A 15218-nucleotide genomic window follows, 5' to 3' on the forward strand; every position below is an offset into this window, starting at 1 on the left:
ACGTCTTTCCACTTCACTCATTGCCACATCTGGACCTGGGAGGGCCAGGCATTACACTGCTTACTAAGCCTGCAAGTCTGTGCCCTCTCTACCCTCCCAGGTCCCCTGCAGCATCTGTAATAAGAGCTCAATTTTACGGGTAAGAAAGCTGATGACTGGGGCGGGGGTCGGTGACTACTGGCCCAAGGTTGCACAGCTAGTAAGTGGGGGAGGCAGGCTTCAAGACTGGATTGATGCCAAACCTCTGCTCCCCACCACACTTCCACCAGCCCCCTTCCACGGCTCACTGCCTCCCTGTCTCATTTCTGGTCCATCTCTCTGTATTACAGCATTGCTCTCTGGGGGCATTTGGGTCACATCGTCTGGTTCGGTGCTTTAAGTGCAAAGAGCAGAGGACTCGCGTTCTGGCCCCTGTCCTGTCCCATTTCCCCATTTCTGGGCACAGAGTAGGCGCTGACGATATGAAACACAGAGAGGAAAATGTCAGCCCAGAGAGGAAGCATCTGTTCTTGTGCTTTCATCACTCAGATGAGTAAACTGAAGCCCAGAGAGGGATAGTGACTTAAATATGCAACGCATGGAATTGAACAGGAGGCAAGCCAGCCCTGCCGTTGTCCTTGACACACAGTAGGTGCTAAATTATGTTATTGCTATTGTGTATACTACATGTTATAAACACGCATGGTATATATAACTATATATTACTATAATATTATGTGGAATATATATTATATCACCATTATCATCATTTTTCAGTGTCTAAATGAGAACAGTAATGCAGCACATCTTGGTAATGGGGAGTTCTGAGGATTTCACAAATGTGGAATCTCTGGAGCCAATCAGGAAGATGACTGACTTTCAGGCAAACAGAGGCCAACAAAGAGAGACAATAAGACATTATGACGTTTGTGAAGGGTTTTATAATTGACAGCTTTCTTAATGGAAAGTTCACTGAATTTGGCACTGGAAAATCTGGGACTTGGCCCCTTTCTGTCACTCAATAACTGGGTGATTTTGACTAAATCATTTGTTTTCTTTGAGCTACAGTCTCGTTCCTTGCAAAATGAAGCAGTGAGATAAACTCAGAAGAGAAAATTACAGAGCACTCAGGCCCCAACTCCCCATTACTGTGCCCCTGGCAGCCATGACTAATTGATCACCGCACTCTTCATGCTGTGCCCAGCTGAGGCCTCGGAACACTGTCCATGGCAGCTGCCACCCACTGGCTGGAGTGAACACATCGAATGAAACCAATTAGCCATGTTGGAGCAGATGTTTCTAGAACTCACTCCAGCTCTGATCTTCTGATTCCATAAGTCTACTCACTGATACAGCAACATGGTGATGTCAGCAGAGTAGGTTTTGCTGCTCCTCCCACTGCACAATGAGCAATGAGACGTCATACAAGCTCGAGTTGAGACACTTGGTGAGTGGTGATGGGATCAGACACTTGACCTCTCTGAATTGGCCTGGTGGGGACCTTCCATAGTCTTGCATAATCCGCAGGTGCAAAGGACTCCCAGGACCTCGGTCAGTGACCACAGTCAGATGCGGCAAAAACTAGAAGGTCGTTCTCCCAAGGTGGCCAGATGAGATCCTCTCCTCTCAAGTGGGACCACTCTGCAAACCAGGAAGTGGGTGAACTTTCTGGTTCCTTTCACTTTCGCTTCCCCTCATTGGGAACCCAGCTCCCTTGACTGTGTTTATCAGCCACCACCCTCTCCTGCCTCACACACTCTTCAGATCATTTCCACAACCTTCTTTCATTTGAAAGGGGAACGTATCAATAGCGGCTTAGGGTGACCTCATCCCATTCCAGGCAGTCGCCTGAGAAGGTGGGAAGGGAACTAAGTCTGGTGTCAAAACACAGGCTTCCTGTCCTGCTGCTGTGTCCTCAGGGGAAGTTCTGTCCCTCTCTTGGCCTCGGTTTTCCTTCCAGCTTGACCTTCTATGACCACCTGCTTATGATTTCCAAGACAGAAATTCTGATTCCTTGGCTAAAGGGATGAAGGACTGATGGATCACATCCCTATACTGGTGGTTAGGTGGGTATTGAGGGAACAAAGTTGCCAGGAGCCTCTGAATTCCACTTCCCACACTCCGCTTAAAATGCACTTAGTGTTACAGTGATCAACATTCTTTGGGGAAGTGAAAAACAAGAAAGAGCAAAGGAAGCAAGTGGCTTTCATTGAATGTCTATCATGTGTCCAACACTATTTCAGACATGCTCATTTGCTAGCTCGTGGAGAAAGTGTCAACACGTCACTTTATAGATGAGAGAACCAAGGTTCAGAGAGGTTCAGCAACTTGCCTCAGATCACACAGCCAGTGAATGGCAGAGCTGGGAGTCACATTGAATACTTCTGCCTCTAAAGCCTTTATTCTCCACTGTGGAGCTTTTCACATAGCATGAAACATGGAGATAAATGATGCACCACACCATCCCCGCCTCACAGAGCTCCCAGACTATCAGGAAAACAAGCCAGCCACCCAAAGAATTATGCTCAAGGCCACACACAAAAGGATGGGTGCAACCCAAGAGGCATAGATCAGGACAGACTTCATGAAAGAAGTGGCCTCTTTTCAGGGTGGTCAAGCCTCCCTGACAATAACAAGTAATAATAATGATAAACATTTACTTGTGCTGATTAACTCACATATGAGATTAGGTACCATTCTTATTCCCATTTTAAAGACGAGGTTTCCAAGGCACAGAGAGGCTAAGGAACATGTCCAAGGTCACACAGCTTGGAAGAAATAGAGCCTGAATTAATTCCCAGGCAGGCTGGCTCCAGAGTTCACACTTAACCAGCTCACTCTGCCACTTCTCACAGCCTTTCCTCCCATTGACTGTCACCTGAGGAAGTGGCAGGAGACCTGGGGAATCACATGAAAGCATCTGGGTCACCTTCCTCTCTTAATGGGGAAGTGAGTAGCCTGTTGCTCGGGAGGAACAGGGTTCAGCTCTCCTGCCAGCTCTGGCCACTCACCTGCTGCTCCCTCCTCTCACAATGCTGGCGGGATGCTGACCCTGTCAGCCCCTCACAGGGCAGGCTTTACAGAGGGGAGAAGAACCTCAGCCCCGTGAGTGGCCCATTGTTCAAGGCGCTTTGGTGACATGGGGATAGCAAATTACCTACAATGAACGATTCTGTAGAACAAGGTGTTCAGCGGTCTCCATCTGTGTACCTGTGCAGATGGTAGTGTTAGCAGGTGGGCTGGAGAAGAGCCAAGCTTTGGAGGGTGAGGTCTTGCAGGTTGTTTGTCCTATCTGTCCTGCTCCCACTAAGTAATGAAGATTGTGTGAGCTTTGGAATAAGACAGCCCTGGACTGGAGTCTCACCACGCCACCTGGTAGCTGTGTGACCTTGGGTAAATAACTAACATCTCTGAGCATCCCATTCATAAAGCAGGATACCAATAGTCCACGCAGAATGCTGTGAGGATTAGAGATAGTATATGTAAAGTAGCTTGTATAACACCAAAATCACTCTGAAAACAAATGTATCTTGACTATGATAAAAATCAGTAATCCAGTAGAATGTAGCTCACTCACAAGATCCAAGAATCCGAAGTTAAAGTGAGAAGGGGACTAAACTGTGTTGCTCATTAACACATATCCAATATTACAAAAAATCGTTTACAGGCATTTTCTCATTTTACCGTTTCAACAATGAACGATATTGTACCCATTTTACAGATGTATAAACTAAGGATCACAGAAGCTCAGAATTTTCCCCTAGAGGAATGGTACTTTCTCGACTCCTCCCCCTTTCCTGAGATCAGTTCAAAGCTCCCAGATGCACTTGCTAATTTTGTACAGAGTTGATTTCCGGTTCTATTTTAGCCCGAAACCCTGCACTCGGGAAACAAGTACTGCACTGATCATTTCATCTATTCTGGTATATCGGCCACTTCCACGTGGGTCTCTGTGAGCCCCTCCCACCTCACCCCCCACCGAGTTTTTATCCCAGCCGTAATCTGAGCTCCGTTTCTGTTTCCAAGGGCCTGTTTTTCTTTTTTCTTCTACTTTTTCTTTTTAAATTGGAGTATAGTTAATGTGTAATGTTGTGTTAGTTTTAAGTGTACAGCAAAGTGAATCAGTAACACGTATATATATATCCTCTCTTTTTTAGCTTCTTCTCCCATATAGGCCATTACAGAGGATTGAGTAGAGTTCCCTGTGCTGTACAGTAGGTCCTTATTTGTTATCTATCTCATATATACCCCACCTCTAAATCTCCTTTCTCTGGTTTCCTGTTGTTGTGACCAACACCTCCTTCTGATCACCCAGCAGTGATGTCTTGGGTGTCTCCTCTAATTCTCTCCTCTCCCTGGACATGCCTCCACCCCATTGCCCACACGATGCTCTGATTTGAACTCTTCCACACACTTTGAAGATGGTCCAACTATCTACTGCAACTCCCTACTGTTACCCAGCATCTCAGTGCTCGAGCTTGCTATTGGAAGCTTATAAAATCTGATCCTGATCTATTTGTTTCTCCCTATAATGTGTGTCACAGCAAAATGGGTAACTTATTGCTCCCACAATGTATCTTATGCATAATTAGCAGTAGTAATAAACACCGTCTGTGCCACTTTACATACATTGAGTTATTAATTCCTGTGTAGTCGCGCAGGACCCTGGGCACGGAAGGGTCCCCTGTCTTGTTTAATGCTCTGCTATCACTGTGTTGAAATTTTTAATAATTTTTGAATAGGGGGCCTCACATGGTCATCGTGCCCTGAGCCCTGCAAACTGTGGAGCTGGTTCTGAAAGCGGGTTCTGCTCTAGCTCCATGTTACAGATGTGAAAAACGAGGTCGCACAGCCAATAAGCCCAGGGACTCTTGCCAATAGCCATATTGTATTGAGGACCTCCTACGTGACCGGTCCATACCAAGTGCTCATCGTGTGCTATGCATGCAAGTCCTCTCCCTTCATCCTCACATACCCTTTGCCGAGCAGGTGGCACTTCCCGACTTTCTCACAATCACAAAATGTGTAAGTGGCAAAGGCAGGATTGTGCTCGAGGTCTGCCTGACTTTAAGCCCAGGGCCCATCCTGCTGTGCCGTTCAGAATAAACAGTGGGCGCCCTGCCATTCCAGAGCCAGTTCTAGCAACTGCAAAGCACCAAATAGGGGGCAGAGACTCCGAGGAGACCTCTAAAAATAAAGCCTGACTGCACTGTGTTCTGAGCCCTGCGGAAGCCTCCTTCCTTGTCTTAAAAGCTGTTCCCATCTCCAAAAGCAGCCTCTCACCACGGGCTGTGGCTGTTGCTCTTCCATGCACTGCAAGGGAGAAACAGAACAGATTGCTGGAGCAATTAAACATCACATGGGAAGCCCAGAGAGATTGGGGAGGGGGAGGAGATGCTGTTTCTTAATGGCCTGCCTCTATATTTAGCCTGAAAAACCTCCATCTCTAACCCTTCCGGGGGCAGGCAGAGGTGAGAGCGGAGTTGGGGGCTTCAGTGTCATTGGACTTCTATGCCAGGAAGCACCTGTCTGCCAAGGAGCAGCCCCAGCAGCTCCATGCCTTACAGGGGCTCACCATATGGCAGGACAGGAAACCCCAACCAGAAAACAAGCCGTGCAAACCACAGACAGCCTGTCTAGGTGAAGTTTGGCAAGAGGATTCTGCAGGGATGGGAAATCAACAATGGGGAGCTGGCCTGGCCCACTGGGTACCAACCTCGCTCAGGGGTTAAGGGGAGGCCTGATGGGTGATGATGTATGGTCAGCCTTGGGTTTCAGCCCCATTTACGAAAAAGGCCTCCTTCCTCTCACTTTCTTCATCCTTCAGTCATTGCCCTCAAGTGAGGCTGTGCGAGGGGGTGTGCAGACTCCCCCTCTCTGTATGCACAGGTGCTTTGAAAAGGGCTTTTACAAATACAGAAGCCAGGGTCCCACTCCTAGAGACGGTGATTCTTCTTGGAGTGCGGCTCAGACATCTGTGTTTATATAAAGCTCTCCAGGTAATTCTGAGCACAGCCAGCTGAAAAACAACTGGCAGATATAATGGGCAGGAAATGCATTAGGGAGTTCTGGCTTTCTGTGCTAGTCTAGTTGGGGTCCTTTACTTTTTGAGGGACTTTGAAATAATGTATGTCTATTTGGAGCCTCGGTTTCCCATCTGTAAATGAGTATGAAATCCTCAGTTTCTGGCACATAGTCAGTGCTCAATAAATATGGGCTGACAACGGATGGATGGATAATGTAAAGAGACATGTAAGAGCATCAGCAAGCAGCAGGGTTTGTCCCTGCAGGCACACAGAGATCGTTGCTTAACTGAGGCTGGGCTGCCCCCAGAAACAAACTCTGACACAGGGACGAGTTGCTGTGTCTGTTTGTGAAGTGGTCCCAAGAAGCATCAGCAGAGGAGTTGGGAGGTGAGAACAAGAAGGGAAGGAAGCAGTTGAAGGTGCATTAATCAGTCCATTACCACCATGGACAATTGAGGCTCGGTCCCCCTGGGATCTCTAGGAAACAGTGCAGAACATGCTGGGGTATTTATCCCCCAACTCTCATCATTGATGGCTGGGGGCTGCTCCCAGGGACATGAGCTCCAGGGCACTTCTGCCCTGTCCTGCTCATAGGCTGAGAGAAAGCCCTCGGCGGAGAGCTGGAGAGCCACAGGTGCTTGCTGTAGGATGTCATCAGCAGCTAGTGCAAAGAGGGTGCCCAGGGGATGTGGCTGAGGCACCAAAAGCGTCTGCCTCACTACTCCACTAAGAAGCAGCTTCCTGCAGTGAGCTGGGGAGGGGAGGGAAGCAGGGAGGGAAAGACCCACTGGTGACTAGTGGTCCCAGCTCCCTCGCACCACACAGCTGCCAACATCATGAATGTCTAGTAATGCCAAATCCTGTTTATCTCAACCTTGCCCGTTTCCTCGGCAGTCCTGAGGCTAGATCAGTGTTTCCCAACTTTGTCACTGTTGACATTTGGAACTGGTTAATTCCTTGTGGGAGGCTGTTCTGTGGATCCTAGGATGTTTAACAGTATCCCTTGTCTCTACCCTCTAGATGACAGTAGCATCTCCCATTATGACAACCAAACCTGCCTGCAGACGTTGTCAAATGTCCCCTGGGTGGCAAAGCTGCCCCCAGTAGAGAACTACTGGGGGAGATGGATGCCTTTCCTCATCCCTCAGAACTCGATAATTCCCCACGAGGACTTTCTGAGCTCTGGTTTCATCCTGACCTGACTCTGGCTCTGCATCGTCTGTTCAGATGGATGCTGTGCTGGGAACACATCTCAGACACAGATGGAGCCAGAACCCAGCTGTGAAATATGCTGCCGCCCTGCTGAGCTGAGCCCTGAGCCCAAGGTCGGGAAATTCAGCAGCAGTGATGGCATCCGCATCGCAGTTGGGCTGCAGGGAAGCCAGGCAGGGAAGCCAGGCAGCTTCTGGCCAAGCAGCCCACACAGCAGTTGGTCCCAGAGGCTGAGGGCATTACATCATCGGACCAACCTTAAGAAAGCCCCCAAGACACAGGCTGACCCGACCTGGAGTGTTGGTGAAGAGTTCTATGTGCTCAGTGAGGCTGTGCAATTCTAAAGTTATACAGGGAGCAAGTGCAGAGCCAGCCAGGAAAGGAGCCTAGGCGGGCTGACTCCAAATTGCTCACTCTTTCCATCACACAAGGTAGCATCCTGGTTAGAAGGGAGGGTCTGAGACAGTGCCCCCACCCCCGGACCCCTGCCCCCAACAGGCCAGGAGCGACGCTCAGAATAAACCCAGGTATCCTGAGTCACTCGTGCCGACAGCCGGCTCGCTGGCCCTCAGGCCTCAAAGGACGCAGCCTGACTTCCCTTGGTTCATCTATTGTCCGTCAAGTCTGAGAAGCCAAGCTTGGGCGTGGAGGGTTTAGTTTCTCCCCTGATCTGCCAGCTCCACTTTCTTTCCTTTGTGCTTCCCTCCAGGATGCCATTGCAGTGCGCATGCCACTCAAAGGGCACACGCTGGCATCCAGTCCTCTGGCAGAAATGATTCACAGCTAAACCCAGAAGCCGGCTGAACACAGAATCCAAAGATGGGCAGTGGGGCTCCAAGCCAGCTGTGCTATCAGCACCCCCACTCTCCCCGCCTTTGTTTCCTGGGTTGTCCATACAGCCATCTGACTGGTCCAAACAAGAGGAAGCGCCAGGCAGGAGCAGCGCAACCTCTGTCCCTGGACCTGGCCCCAGCTGCAATCTTCAGCAGGCCTGAGCAGAGATGTTGGGTACCTAGCGAAGACTCTGGCAAGTTCAAGGTCTGCAAGGATTACATTTCACACACATGTGCTTGCACACACACACACACACATATGTACACACTCATCACATACACATGCGCACACACTCATGCTAGCTCCAGAAAGGGGCTGTTTTGTGCATCCCTGGCCCTGGCCCGCCATTCACATGCATAATGAAAATTCCCCTGGGAGATAAGAGATATGAGGAGGAAGCAAAGGACCACACTGCCTGGAGGTAACTGTCCAGAAATGCAAGCCTGTGTCAAGACATGCCTATAGGAATGTAAGGACACACAGGCACAAGCAGAGAATTCAAAAGTTGTCTATCCATGAATCTACTTATCTCATCTGTGTTAATGAAAAAAATCATACGCTAAAGAGATTAAGGGGCTTTGACAGCACAACACAGCGCTGGGACTCAAACATGCAACTTCAGACCCAGACCTTGCTGTGGATTTAGAACAATCTGCATCCGTGGTTTAATCCGGAAAGGGGGAAGGGATGGGAATTTGGGGCCTGTCTTTATGTAAACGGGAGTTGTGATTCCATTGACACTTGTAATAATTCTGACCCAAGACTGAGAAAAACAATAAAGGTGTTGGTAATACACAGGCTCCGGACTTCCCCGGCGGTCCATGTGGTCGAGGTTTCGCCTTCCAATGCAGGGGCTGTGGGTTCAATCGCTGATTGGGGAGCTAAAACTACACATGCCTCACAGCCAAAAAACCCCAAAAAGCATAAAACAGAAGCAATATTGTAACAAATTCAATAAAGACTTTAAAAATGGTCCACATCAAAAAAAATAGAGACACAGATGTAGAGAACAAACATATGGACACCAAGCGGGGAAAGCGGGGAGGGTTGGGGGGGGAATGAATTGGGAGACTGGGATACCAAATTATACGCTCTAAATATATGCAGTTTATTGTATGTTAAAAAAAAAAAGTATATGCTGCCAGGCTCTTGGCACTTAGAGTTACCAAATGCTTTCACATCCATCTTCCCATGTGCTCCTCATAACAACATGGGGAGGAGGGTACAGATGAGGAAACTGGGGCTCAAAAAGTTGAGTAACGCCAGAAACTATAAACTTCAAACCATAGATTTACAAATGTTAAGATAACATTATCTGGGACTTCCCTGGTGGCGCAGTGGTTGAGAATCCACCTGCCAACGCAGGGGACGCGGGTTCGAGCCCTGTTCTGGGAGGATCCCACATGCCACAGAGCAACTAAGCCCATGCGCCACAACTACTGAGCCTGTGTGCCACAGCTACTGAAACACCCATGCCTAGAGCCTGTGCTCTGCAACAAGAGAAGCCACTGCAATGAGAAGCCCATGCACTGCAATGAAGAGTAGCCCTGGCTCTCTGCAACTAGAGAAAGCCCGCGTGCAGCAACGAAGATCCAACACAGCCAATTAATTAACTAATTAATTAAAAAGATAACATCATCCTCATTGTCACCAGCACTATACCCGCTATTTATCACCCATGGTACGAGATCTCTTAAGGGCAGAGAATCATGCCTTATCCATGTGTGAATCCCCCACAGGTCCCAACCAACAACTTGACGTATAGGAGATCGATACACATTTAATGATGGGTTTGTTTACACAGTAGAAACCCAGCAGGGGTGATGGGGGAGGGAAAATACTGCCATCCAGTACTTTTATGGGCTCTAAATGCAAAAAAAGTAATTACTTATTCTTTAAAAACAAAATAAAATAAGTCAGCTGATACTGCAAGAGCCCCAGTGATCTCCAGCCTCAGAATAATACCCTCCAAGTACTTTACATAAGACTGGTCCAGCCCTTGTGGTTCCCAACTAGATAGCATGATTTCATGAGCATCAGAAAGCATTCCCTTTCTCAAAAAAAAAAAAAAAAAATCCTTTATTGTCTGAAATTTGCACCTTCCCCTCCATCAAGCAAAGGCAGTGGAAAGTTCCATTAGATGTCTGTGATCAGTGTGCCACACTTTACCAAGGATTAGTGTATAATACTAGCTGCTGCCTCACAGCGGATTCTAAAGAAGAGAACACAGCTCCGTTTTGATAAGGGTAAGCGTGTTAACAGTGGCAAGCTTTAGGTATTGTAACATTCCGTGGGGGATTGGGGTCCTAGACAGCTAGAGCGGAAGAAAAGGAGAATGCGGACAACCCTTGTGAAGCTTCTTCCCTCTAAGAGTCAGAATTTCCTTCTGCACAAATTAGGAGTTGAACCTGGCCAGGTATGGTCCAGCAGAACTCACCCAGGTCAAGTGGCTAGCATCAGAATTATGCCTGAGGCCAGCTCTGGACATGGCTCGCCCAGAGACAGAGGGACTATCATGCCCGAGGGAAGGATGCTCTGAATCTCTGTATCCCCTCTCTGGCTTGGCCAGTGGAGTTCCTGGGCTTGAAGCTGCAGCAAAGACCTTCCCAGCAGAGACAGAGGTAGAACACACAGAGCTCAGAAGTGAGTTGGAGCTCAAGTCCCAGAAGGGGAGACTCCTTCCAAAGGAGGACCAGAGATGGTTAAATGGAAGGGGTCAGACTCAGATCCTAAATGTCAAGGATCCAGAGCCCAGGGAAGGGGCAAGCATCAGTCAGGCAAGTCATTAATTCAGGTGCTGTGGTTCCAGGCTTTCAAGCTGCCATGGTGGGGGCGTGGGTGGAGAGTGGTTAGCTGTGCTTTAAAAGCCCTGGCAGAAAGCCACGGCACTCACTGTAGGAGCAGGACCAAACTTGGGGCCATCGGGTGCTTTTCTGTGCTGTCCAGCAGGGCACGGATGCAAATTCTAGAGTAAAGATGGGGCAGGCGGGAGCACTCTAATTTTCAATTACTGTGCTCACACCAAATGGAGCTCTGCAGCTCTCCCTCCACTCTGGGGTGTATTTGATTTTGCATCACACGACCTCCTAAACATATAGACACAGAGCAGTGGTTCAGCCCTGCGCACTCATCCGACCAGGCCACCATGGGGCATGAGCTGCAGCTCAGCGTTTACACACAGGCTTATTTAAAGCAAATAGGATTTGGCCTCGATTGCAAACAGGCCCTCCTTCGGGTAACCGCAATTGCTGTGATCGTGGAGGCGTTTCCTACAGAGCACATGCCACCAAAATAGGGCCCTTTTGGCTGCACGGAACTTCAGAGATAACTTCCTAGGTCCTGGTCCCCAGAGATCTGTAAATATTTGCTTCAGACAAGGAATGTTTTCCATGCCTCATCCTGCCACCTTGTCCAGGAAAGGAAAGTTCTGATTTTCCCCATAGTCTCCTACAGAGACTGGTACTGCTTATCACCCAGATCTACTCCCCCCTCTCAATCTTCTTCCTGCCTTCAGTTTCCCCATTCTAAAAATGGGCAGATCCCATGGGATGCCTTCGAAGGCTCCTTCTTCCTTTCTACTTGTTCCCTGGGAAGAATTGGGAAGTGGGGAGCATTCTGCATTGGGAGTCAGGCGCCCTCAATTCAGTCCCAAACATCCCCTTTCCTTGGTGAGTGACCTTAAGTAGTTCTTTCCCAATTCCTGAGTCTCAGTATCTCCAGCAGCAGAGCCAGGGGGCAAATTCAATGGTCTCTGAGCTTTCTTGTCTCGCATGCTTTTCTGTGTGTGTGTGTGTGTGTGAGAGAGAGAGTTAGCAACCTCAGCTGTCGTTGCCTGCCTGCACCCCCCTCTCTGCATGCCTTGGTCTTCCCCTGGGGACCCAGCTCCTGTGACATGGCATCTTGGTGGAAGTGTCCATCAATCTGCTTCCTGAACGGTGGGCAGGAGGCTCAGGCAAGCCCAGCCAGCTTCTCTTTTCCTGGGAGCTGACTTGAATTGAGTGTCCCGAGGACAGAAAGATTGGAACCCATCCACCCCTAAAGCCCAGCCCTGAAGAGTCTGCCCAGGAATGCCTCCTTCCTGGATCCTTGGAGTTTCCTGATTCCTCTCCTTTCTGAGGCCACCTTTCTTAGCCTTAGTTCTGATTCTGTGGGTTGCTTCATATCTACCCATTCATTTGGGTGCCTAAGTCCTACAAGTTCTGCTCAAATGTCACCTTCTCAAAGAATCCTTTCCTGGCCTCCCTATTTCTAATTGCAGGCCCTCCAGTGTTTCCTGGCCTCCTGTCTGGCTTTGTTTTTGCTCCATTGGACTTTATATCCTTTTTTAAGCAGTACTGTCTAATTTACTTCTACATGTTGTGTGTTGGTCACCTCTCGTCATTAGAGCATCAGCTCCACGAGGGCAGGCACCTGTGTCTGCTTTGCTCGTTGCTGTGTTCTCAGTGCTCTGAACAGTGCCTGGCATGTGGTACGTGCCCACTAAATGCTGGTTCAATGAATGAATGTATGGCTTGATGCCTGAAAGTTAACTGCAGTTGGCTTTGGTTCTAACTCTAATATTGTCTCCTGTTTCCCCCTCTGGATCCTCAGGCCCCTCACCACCTAGAAAGCCCTTTGCTGAGAGGGGAGCATGAAACCTGAGCCAAATCAGGGACCACAGCCCATATGCAGGGGGTGGTTCCTGGGGAGACCTGTTCCAGGCTGTGTAGCTCACTCTTTTCCCCGCCCCCAGCTTTCTCATCTCCCCTTTCAAACCCGTGTCCTGGACCAGCCTCTGGAATCTGAACCACTTTCATTCAAAATGCTTCAAAGTCCTGATCTGTTTGCTATGAAAGTCAGAGCCAAAGAAGAAAAGAGAAAAGAAAAAAACTGCAGACAGGTCTCTGTGGGCCAGAACTCGAAAATCAATTTGATACACCAATTTTTTGGATTTAATAACTCAAGCTCCTGTGGAATCAAGGTCATAAATAGTAAAGAGAGTTCTAGGAAAGTCCACCAAAATCTGTTTGACTCAGCTGGAGACCTTGATCCCATCTCTCTGCTCTGGTCCCATCAATCATTTCCTCTCTCACGTGCTCCACCTCTTTGGCTGGGGCCCCACGTCAGTGCCCTCTCAAGCTAGCTCTACATCTCTGACTCTTCCTTCTCAGTATCTCGCCTCTGATTCTTGGTCTTACATCCCTCAAGGCCCTGTCCTTAGCCCTCTGGGCTTCTCATTTCACATTTCAGGGGTTTCAGCTGCTCTCTTGAGGTTAAGTTGAAGATTTCCCCCAATCCTTCTCTGTATCCCCCAAATCTCTACCTGATGGCCACCTCTACTTGAAATCCCCTTGGCCTTCTGCCAATCTGGACTCTCCCCTTCCTTAACTTCTCTGCACCCCAAACTGGATGGTCTCTCTTGAGTCATTTATAAAGTGAGATATTCATCCCTTTCCCAAATAACTTCAGTGAGTCTAACAATCTAATTCAGCTAAAGGTGCTTTGTCAATGATACTAATGTTACTTGGTTTAATTCAGTCTCGGGCTGTGAAATGCCTGTATTTTATTTCCACAATCCAGCTGCACATTCAGAATCACACCTGTGTGTCCCCATGTCCCCAACAGCCTTCCCAGGCCCCCCGGGGACCCACGATCCAACCCTTGGTTTTCATCCTGCATGGACTCCTGGAACAAGCCCAACCTGCTTTCCCCCTCATCCATGCAGCATCTTCCCAGTGCTCCCCTCTGACAGAAGGGTTTAGGATGGGCCCAAGGAGGATGGTGGGGACAGGAGAGTAGCATGGCTGAACCCTGTACCTGTGATATCCCAGTGTGATCTAGTCCAATCCCCAGCGGTTCCAGGAGGAACGTGTCATTATCCTCCATCACAGACAGATGAGCAAAGGGAGGCTCCAAGGTCAATGACATGTCCAAGGTCACTGCCTCGTCAGGAGACTGCTTTGCTCTCCCTCCATCAGGTTGCCTGTGGAGAAGGGTAAGTAAGACACTGGCAGCCCCCAGGACAAACTTGCTTTTGCTACGATAATCTTAAAAACCAAATGGTGAGATTAGGCAGTTCTGGGGGCAGAACTGGGCAGAAGAGGGAGAAGCGTCTGTGCCAAAGGACGGGTGGAGGGAGGAGGGTGCCCGTGCTCGGTCATGCTAATTTTGACATTTTCCTGTGCGTCTGCTTCTCATCATCAACTTATAATTTAACCTCGTTGCGGCGACGCCTTTGGAATGTCAACAAGCCTTGCTGGAATTTCATTACAGCCCGGCAGCTGGCCCTGGTATTTCGGATACAAATGATGCACAGCTGCATTCTGGCCCTGCTGTCTTTCTCCCCCATCTAGCAAACGGAGGCATTAGACACATTTAATCCAGAGAGATATTCCGCACACTGAGAAGAGGGCTTGTGGGAGCTGCCAGGGGCATTTCCTATGAACTCTCTGCCTGAGCCAATTAACCCAGAGTCAGTGCTGAAAAGCATTAGCTATTGACGATAGATCTGGGGGGCTGACCCCAGGGGTGGCTGGAGGGAAAGAGGCGAATGATGAAGCCTCCCTGTATCTGCTGCTTTCAAAGCACCTCCCCCTGCATCGTCGCAATGGGCCAGTGACGTAGGCTGGGGAGCTGGTGGTGTGCCCATTTCATACAGTGAGCGTGAAACCCCAGAGAGGGAAATGATTTCAAGTTCACCGAAATAAAGAAGCACAAAGGCACACACTCCGTGTCCAGATTTTGCACTCATTTGTTTATTCATCCAGCAAATATTTATTGAGCACCTACTATATCTGAGGCATTTGTCTGCAGAATCTTCCCCTTTGGGGTCCTCTCCTAAGGGACATCCTTCCTCGATCCCATGCATTTATTTACTCCCCTTTGCCCCTTTGGTCACATCAGAATCTGTGCTCAGGGGCGGATGTGATGTCCCTCGATTATACCTGATTATGTACCTAGTTTTCCTTGTCGGCCCCATCCCAACAGTAGCCTCTGATACTGAGCCTTCCTGTTACAGGATTCCTGCATCTCCACAAGCAGGATGGAGAGCCATTTGGGGCCAGGGGGACCTTCTGGCCCCGAAAGCACAGAACCAGCAGCTGCCTGGTTGGCAAAGGGCTGGCAAGGCCTGTGGTTTCAACTAGCCTTGCCAGCCCTTTGCAACCCCTTGTGCTGTGGAAATCCTGG

General features: G+C 49.0%; 1 protein-coding gene across 1 annotated transcript in view; it reads right to left on the reverse strand.

Moving 5' to 3' along the window:
• The window catches only part of ASIC2 (acid sensing ion channel subunit 2), a 1082326-nt gene that overhangs the window by 905276 nt on the left and 161832 nt on the right, over positions 1-15218 (reverse strand). The window lies entirely within an intron of this gene.

Source organism: Hippopotamus amphibius, chromosome 17 (genome assembly GCF_030028045.1).
Source record: "Hippopotamus amphibius kiboko isolate mHipAmp2 chromosome 17, mHipAmp2.hap2, whole genome shotgun sequence".
Taxonomy (NCBI): Eukaryota; Metazoa; Chordata; class Mammalia; order Artiodactyla; family Hippopotamidae; genus Hippopotamus; species Hippopotamus amphibius.